Genomic DNA, 7,607 nt, shown 5'->3' with positions numbered 1-7,607 from the left:
GTTTGACTATAGCGTTCAGTCTGTTCATATTCATATAAGAACATATTTATGAATGGGCGTAGGCGTAGCTAGCGATTCACTGGACCAGGGCTACAGGGCTGGAGCCTGGAGTAGGATGAGTAACTTCACTGGGACCGACTAGGTGAGTTTGTTTCAGTCCAGTGAATGGAAGTGGTCAGGGAGGGAGGGGGAGGTTAGAGGAGGAGATGGTGGAGTGGGAGGCTGGGATTACAGGACATCAAGTTAATTTAGTCAACATTCAACATCAACACAAGCACTGCATAACACTCACTTTCAAGGCCAAATAAGTGTAAAAAATAGGCTAAGTGTAGGCTACTTAATAACCAGTCCTCCACATAGTGAAAGTTGTCTGTGGGGATTTAACTATAGTCTATCGTATTCGTTCCTGTAGCTACTTTTGTACTGTACTGACTCTACTCGAGTAGGAGGAGGCGCGCCTTCCGCCATTGAGTACTTCGCCAGCCACATGTAGCACATGTAGCCCGTGTTGCGCTCAGCCTCAGCAGCACGTAGGCCTAAACATAATTAACAATTTAATTCAATTCAAAGGGCTTTATTGGCATGAGAAAACATAGGCTACGTTTACAACATTGCCAAAGCAGAAAGCACAGTACAGCAATACAATCCAAACGAAAATGATGTACATTTGAAAGTCAGAATATTTAATAGATCAATTTCTATGTACCAAGATCACTGGATGCAGGTAGGCCTATAATAATAATAATAATAATAATAAAACTTTATTTGTATAGCACCTTTCATTGTGGAAGAAGGGACATCCGCACACTGCCACTTGCTAGTTCAGAGCAATTTTATCAATTGAGCGAAACGTTGCTCAATTAATAAAATTGCTCTGAACTAGCAAGTGGCAGTGTGCGGATGTCCCTTCTTCCACATTGTATACTCTTTGTCATCATCGCACCTGCTCCAAATTGCCTGCCGGGAAGTCTTCTCTCTATAGCACCTTTCATGACATGAAATGCAGCTCAAAGTGCTTTACAGAACAATGGAGAATAAAAGAAAAGCAAGGCAACGACATTAAAAAAACAAGCAGTAATGCAATACAGTGAGGACATGAATAACAAAAAATAAAAAACAAATGATCAATTAAAAGCAATGTTGCAGAAGTGCAGGGTCTTGAGCTGAGCTTTAAAAATGTCTACAGAGGCTGCCTCTGTGCAGAAATATACACAATGATTAGTCTTTAGGTGGTCGTGTTCCGTTTGATATCCTTCTCCTATCACAGCAACTCCCGAATCTTGCTGCTGTGTTTGCACTTGTTGTACTTCGCCCAGCAGATATGGGAGTTTTTTGTCATTGGTCATGTTTTCAAAATCTACGTGTGTGGTTGTAATCTGTGGGAAGTATGTGTCTCTGATGTCTTGGTATGGACAGATGGTTAGGAAGTGTAGCTCGGCTTCCACTTCATTTTGAACAGTAAACATAACAAACCAACACACGTGTGATGATAGCCTACATTGTTTGGCTGCGCGCACGTGTTGCTGACGAGAGAGAGAGAGCGCGCGCGCGCGCAATGGGGATTAAAGTGATAAAAGGTGTGAACTGAATATTGTTTAGTGCCGACTCTGCCGAGTTGCACTCAATAAATTCAAACACCTAAGCTGAAGCAGCTGATAGTGATACGAATACTGGTATTGTAAATTGTAACAAAAAACCATATAAACACCCAGTCCAGAGGTTTGCTCCCATGCAGACACAACTTGTGAGGTTTGATTTCACATCACAACCTTTCAATTAATATTAAATTAAATAGCAATGCCAATTGCTTCTTATATTACTAATTGTATCAGTTTCAACCATGTAAACGAAAATGCCAGTCTGATTTCAGAAAAAATGTAAGAGGTAGGCTGTTGAAATCTGACAAATATTACAAACATTGAATATAAATAGTGTTATACAAAAGCCACATTATATTATATTAATATGATACATTATATTGCAATATTTATATTGGTAAACATTCTAGAGAAGTGAGCCAAGAATTAGACACTAGCTGCTTTCTACTTCTAGGGTATGATTATAATGATTTGGGGCCCTAAAGATGAATACAAAATCAATATCAACAGTCAAAAAACACTATGTTTGAAATAGACACTCCTTTCTAACTTCTAAGGTGTAATTTTGGGGCCCTAAAGATGAATACAAAATCAGTATCAACATCTTGATAGTGTCCAATACTTATTATGATATAGAGGCGGGAGGTGAAATTATGACAGAGTTGCTGTTGTCAAAATGGCACTCCCCATTAAAAGAAAACGTGTATTTAAATAGACGCCCATGCTTTCTACGGTGGTTATCTGGCGCCAACTGCTGGCGGAACTGAAAAACAAAACAAAAACAAAACTTGTTGCGCGTTCGCGTGAACGGGAGTTGGATTCTGACTGACACGGGAGTAAAAAAAATGATACAACAACGTCAGCAACGGAATTATAGGTCTATGGACCAGAGCTAGATGGTTCTGACTGTCAGAAACCCGTGGCCACACAGTACACACAGCTTAATACAGTGTAGTGTGCCTTGTACTGTAATATATTTAATTCCTCAATCCTCACGCTTTTTAGTTTTTAACCAAATTAAGTCTTTTATATAACTTTACTACAAATGTAATTTTATCAACCACAGACTTGTTGAGATTTGTTGTGAAGTTGAAAGAATTATCAGAGAATATGAGAACCTAAAGATGTCTGCTTGAGCAACACATTGAGCAGAAAATAAGCAGAACACTGGAGCTTTCTTTTACAACCAGTCATCAAACTACACAGAGCAGGTTGGTAGGCCTACATGCAATCACTACACATAATAGCTTCAGACCAGTTTAAACACTGGTTTGGAACTAGTGCTGCTGTCCTCCTGTTTTGTTTACATTCCTGTGGGGAACAGAGACTGCAGTGCACTGTGCAGTGAACATTTTCACAACATAAAATCTGTCTTGACTCGAGAAAGATATTAGCTGCTAACGTTAGCCACTTGGAGTAGGTTCTTTAGCAACTCATATGAAAGGCCTCTGGTAGTTTAAATAGAACTATTGGGACAAAGTAATTTATAGCAAAAGGGGGTTCCACCGTGCCTCAAGCCTGTGGTGTAGGCTGGTCTGGTGAAGGAGGCACTGGAGCATCTCAGACAGTTTGAGTCTTTTTTTATTCAACAGGAATAAAATGACAACGTTTCGATTTAACACAGTGAGGCTTAAGTACAAACAATGTGGTACAGGGGCAGGCCCTTCATTTATCCAATGTCACTAAAAGTAGCAGATCTGCAACATCACAAGCTGTTGGAATGTGACACAGTGTGACCTTGTACATCGTCTCTATCTGTTGAAGATATATATATATATATATATATATATATATATATATATATATATATATATATATATATATATAATGCACTCTGCAACTCAGGTCTGTTTTACTTAGTCTAGACTCGGGCCTAAGTGCTTAATCTGAAGTGATATTGCGAATTCCAAATCTCAAAGTATTCTGTGGAACCTCTAGACTTTTGTCACAGCACCCTAGGCTGACTAGGCTGTGTAATAGTGTATGTTGTGACAGGATACGTATATCTGGCTCTTGGTCACTTGAATTTTGAACTTTCTTTCTTTCTTTCGACGCCACTGGAAGGTTCAACCAGAGCCCCTAGAGATGGAGATCTGCAGGCCTCTCGCTGTCCGTGGATTCCTCTGAAGATGGCTCAGAGTAAGAAACCGCTTACAAATGACCCCCAGTTTGGGAACCATTGTTCTACTACTCAATGCTCAATACTGTACTCTACTGTATGATGTACACACTAAAGTGTTTAACTGATCATGGTTTATATTCAGTTGTCTAATAACATCTATCAGTCTAAGAAATGGTTTTCTGATGACACCTGCTGGTTTTATTGAGCAACTGCAGCCTACAATGAGTTTTATTATTTTTATTTCAAGGACTCCCACATTAGTCCTTTGGACGGTGGACCCCCAATTTACACTGTAAAACCCCCAGTGTTAATGTTCCATTTGTACACTCTCATAGTTACAGACCTGTAATGGTCCATTTGTACATGTTTTACATGTGCTTTTTTTTTTAAGGCTATGGCCTCTGGAGACTCCTGAAGCCAAGGATGTTATCAACCACATGCTGTCCATCAACCCCACCAAGCGAGTCACCGCCACAGACACACTCAAACAACCCTGGATCTGCCAACGCTTCACCTTGGCCTCCATGATGCACAAGCAAGTGTTTACATGTGTTTTACATCAAGGTTATTATAGTTAACTAAAACTAAGGATAAAATTATTAATATTATTATTATTATTATTACAGTACAGTACCCTAATGAACTACTTGTTATTTAGTTTGTTGTTGTATTTTATTGGTTTGCAATTGTACAACAAAGTAAGTAAGTGAGAAGAGAAATCACCCTCTTATGCAGCAGTAGTATTTACTGTCAACGGCATTTTTAGAAACAAAGCAAAAACATACAGAGTTAGTATACCTATACCTAGAATTGTGTAACTGTTTCGACATTTGATGTGAACAGTTTGCAGTGTTAATAACTGGCCACTTGGTGGCAGTAAAGTTGAAACATCTGACTCATGACTTCAACCACAGTCTGTAAGATGATGCTTTTTAGGGCCAAAACCATTTGTTCCTTAAATGGCACTAGTCCAAGATCAACAAAACCCTCTATCGTACCGTTGTAGCCTGGTCTCTCATATGTGTCTTGGCCCAGCTCAAGGGCAGCTCATTAGCATCTGTCATCAGGGCCAGAGCACAGCGTGACCCCAGAGAGCTGAGGTGACGTCGGAACAGGAAGTGGAAGTCAGCGCGCAAGGTTGCTAATGGTGACCCTGGTGTGTTGACGACAGACAGGGCCGTTGGTTGGGTCGTCTATACTGCTGAGTCTTTGGCGGCGGGGGGGCTCTGACTGCCACGCGAGAGAATTGGTTGATGCACCGCCCGGTGTGTGAGGATAATATCGACTCCAAAACTGTTATTACTTTTTCAGAATTCAATATAGTATCAAACGTAGCAGATCCACAAGCTCGAAACGTGCTGCGTAGTGCCATGTCGAGCTTGTGGATCTGCTCATGGCTTTTTGTGAGTATGGAGATAAGAGTTTTCTGCCCGACAGCAACGATATAACCATCTGTATGTGGGGGTTTTAGTTACCCAGGCTATAGCTGAGGACAAAATGTGATGCAAGTTATTAGAGATGCTCCGATGATCGGCCACCGATCGGAGATCGTCTGACGTTCACTCCAAATGACTCGATCGGTGATCGCCAATTTACATTGTTTGAGAAACCGATCTTTTACACCATTTAAGTGGTGTAATGTCAATCGGATATAATATTTTTTTTAATTTTCATTTCAACCTTTATTTAGTTCTCGGAGAACACACTGAGGGCTGGGACCCTCTTTTTCAGTGGTGCCGAGATTACAACACATCAACAATGTACAGTTACAATGTAACATAACATAAAACAAGAAAACAACAAGAAAAGAAAACATAGATAAATAGAGTAAATATTACTGGTAATAATAATAATAATAATAATAATAAGGGAACATTGCATAGTGCTCAATTAAAACAGGTACAGTTGATATGTACCAGCGTTGATATGTCAAGATGAAAGCGATATAGAGAAGGAAGAGAGCTGTATTTTAGTGAAGTCTGTAAGGTGTTCCAAGTGTGTGGGGCAGCGCACTTGAAGGCAGACTTTCCAGATGTAGTGGAGGCATGTATGGTCTCAAGCATCAAATATTCTTGGGAGCGTGTATGATGAATATAATTTTGCATCTTTGTGACAGGCCTAAACATTCTCCCCTTCCTCCTCACACACAGTAACAGTTTGGACGTCTTTTTAAATCATTATTATTTTCTTTTTAAAATAGCAGACCTACAAGCTCACATGGCATCGTAAGTTTCGCAACATGTGCTCATTAATATAGATCTCTATTTTTTAAACACTGGTCACGTTTTTGCCACCCTCTACTTTATGTTTCTAAAATGCTGCCACCCTTTTATCTACTTGTTTCTGAAATGCTGCCTCTGTTTCACTCTATGACATTTCCTCTGACTTGGGGTGACACAAACACATATCTCAGAATGACATTTTCATCGACCATCTTGTACTCATTTAGTCGCACTGATCAGCATCACATGAGTGTGGGAATGTGGGCTACTTTAACAGGCCCACATTTTTTATTTATTTTTTCGCCAGTGAATCATTTTAAACCACAGCCCCCCCACCCCCCTCCCGATCAAGCCAAACGAGACCACCGTCCTGTGGGCATTCTACATATACAGACTGAAATCATAACAAACCTCTTCCCACCACATCATGACCTCATTCTGGGTGTGGGGATTATGACATTCAATCAAAATATACTTCTCATGACCTCAGTTTGGAGAGATCCTCCTTCGCAAAAAGCCACATGTTGTCGAGAGATTACATCATGCTTTGGGAGGAAGGAGCCTGTCAAACAATCGCACTTTGTTTGATTCCGTCCCGGTTCGTTTTGAGCGACGCGCGCGCACGCACACTCCGACTACAAAAGGATCGATGCGTCTTTGATGCCCCCGGCTGAGCGGGTTAACCGTTGACTTAATTCGGTTGTTCAGGTGTTGGAGTAGTGATTGCGAGAGAAAACTCTCACTGTCACCGCTGGTGGAAACCTTGTCTCTCCATATTTATTTACTATTTTCATGGAGCCATTCAATTCATCACCAATTAATTCACATTTTACACAAGCCTGTTTTTGAAAATGTTTGAAAAAGTCTATCTATAATTTCATGCCTATGTTGAAAGTGTTTACTAACCTACTTCAGTTGTATATTTCAGCCATTTTAAATTAAAATAGCAGATTTTTATATTTATATTCTGCACAATGCATGAGTACTTTCACTTTTGGTACTTTAAGACAGTATATTGCGATGCCGATACTTTTGTATAGTGCATTTTTAATACGGGACAGAGTATAGATAAGTTTTGAGACTTTTACTTAAAACACATGTGAGTAGGTTACTTCTTCCATCACTGTCTGTGACTGTTTCGCTTTAGGTTTCCGCTTGTCTTTGGTTTGGAGAGATTCAGAGATATGGTGCAGTTGACTCTGGTGGCTACAAAGGACATTATAGTGAAAAACAATCTGCTTTTCATTGATATGATTTCACACCCTTCATTAGAAGGGTGGTATTTATATCACTGTTCTCAAAATGGAGTCTGGGAACCACCAAGGGTCCTTGGGGGGGTGTGGAGGGGGGGGGGGGGGTGTGGAACAGTTCGAATACTTAATCCGTATTTTATTTTCGGAAAGTGTTGACAAAATTTGTTAGGCAACATTTAATGTTCTCTTATGGGGGGATGGAGGGAGGCCTGTGGCCAAATACATACATCAATTTGGGGGTCCTTGACCTTGACATGAAAATGTTTGAGAACAACTGATTTATAGTGATCCCTGAAGGGAAATTAACTTCTCTTCACTGACCCAGAAAGGGCTTGATAACATTGAACCCACGGGGAGCAGTTGTGGGTTGAATGACTTGCTAGTAGACACATGAAAACTGGAGGAGCCAATT

This window comes from Protomyctophum parallelum (assembly GCF_964188405.1).
Source record: "Protomyctophum parallelum genome assembly, chromosome: 20".
Classification (NCBI taxonomy): domain Eukaryota; kingdom Metazoa; phylum Chordata; class Actinopteri; order Myctophiformes; family Myctophidae; genus Protomyctophum; species Protomyctophum parallelum.
Note: the sequence above shows the minus strand (reverse complement) of the source record.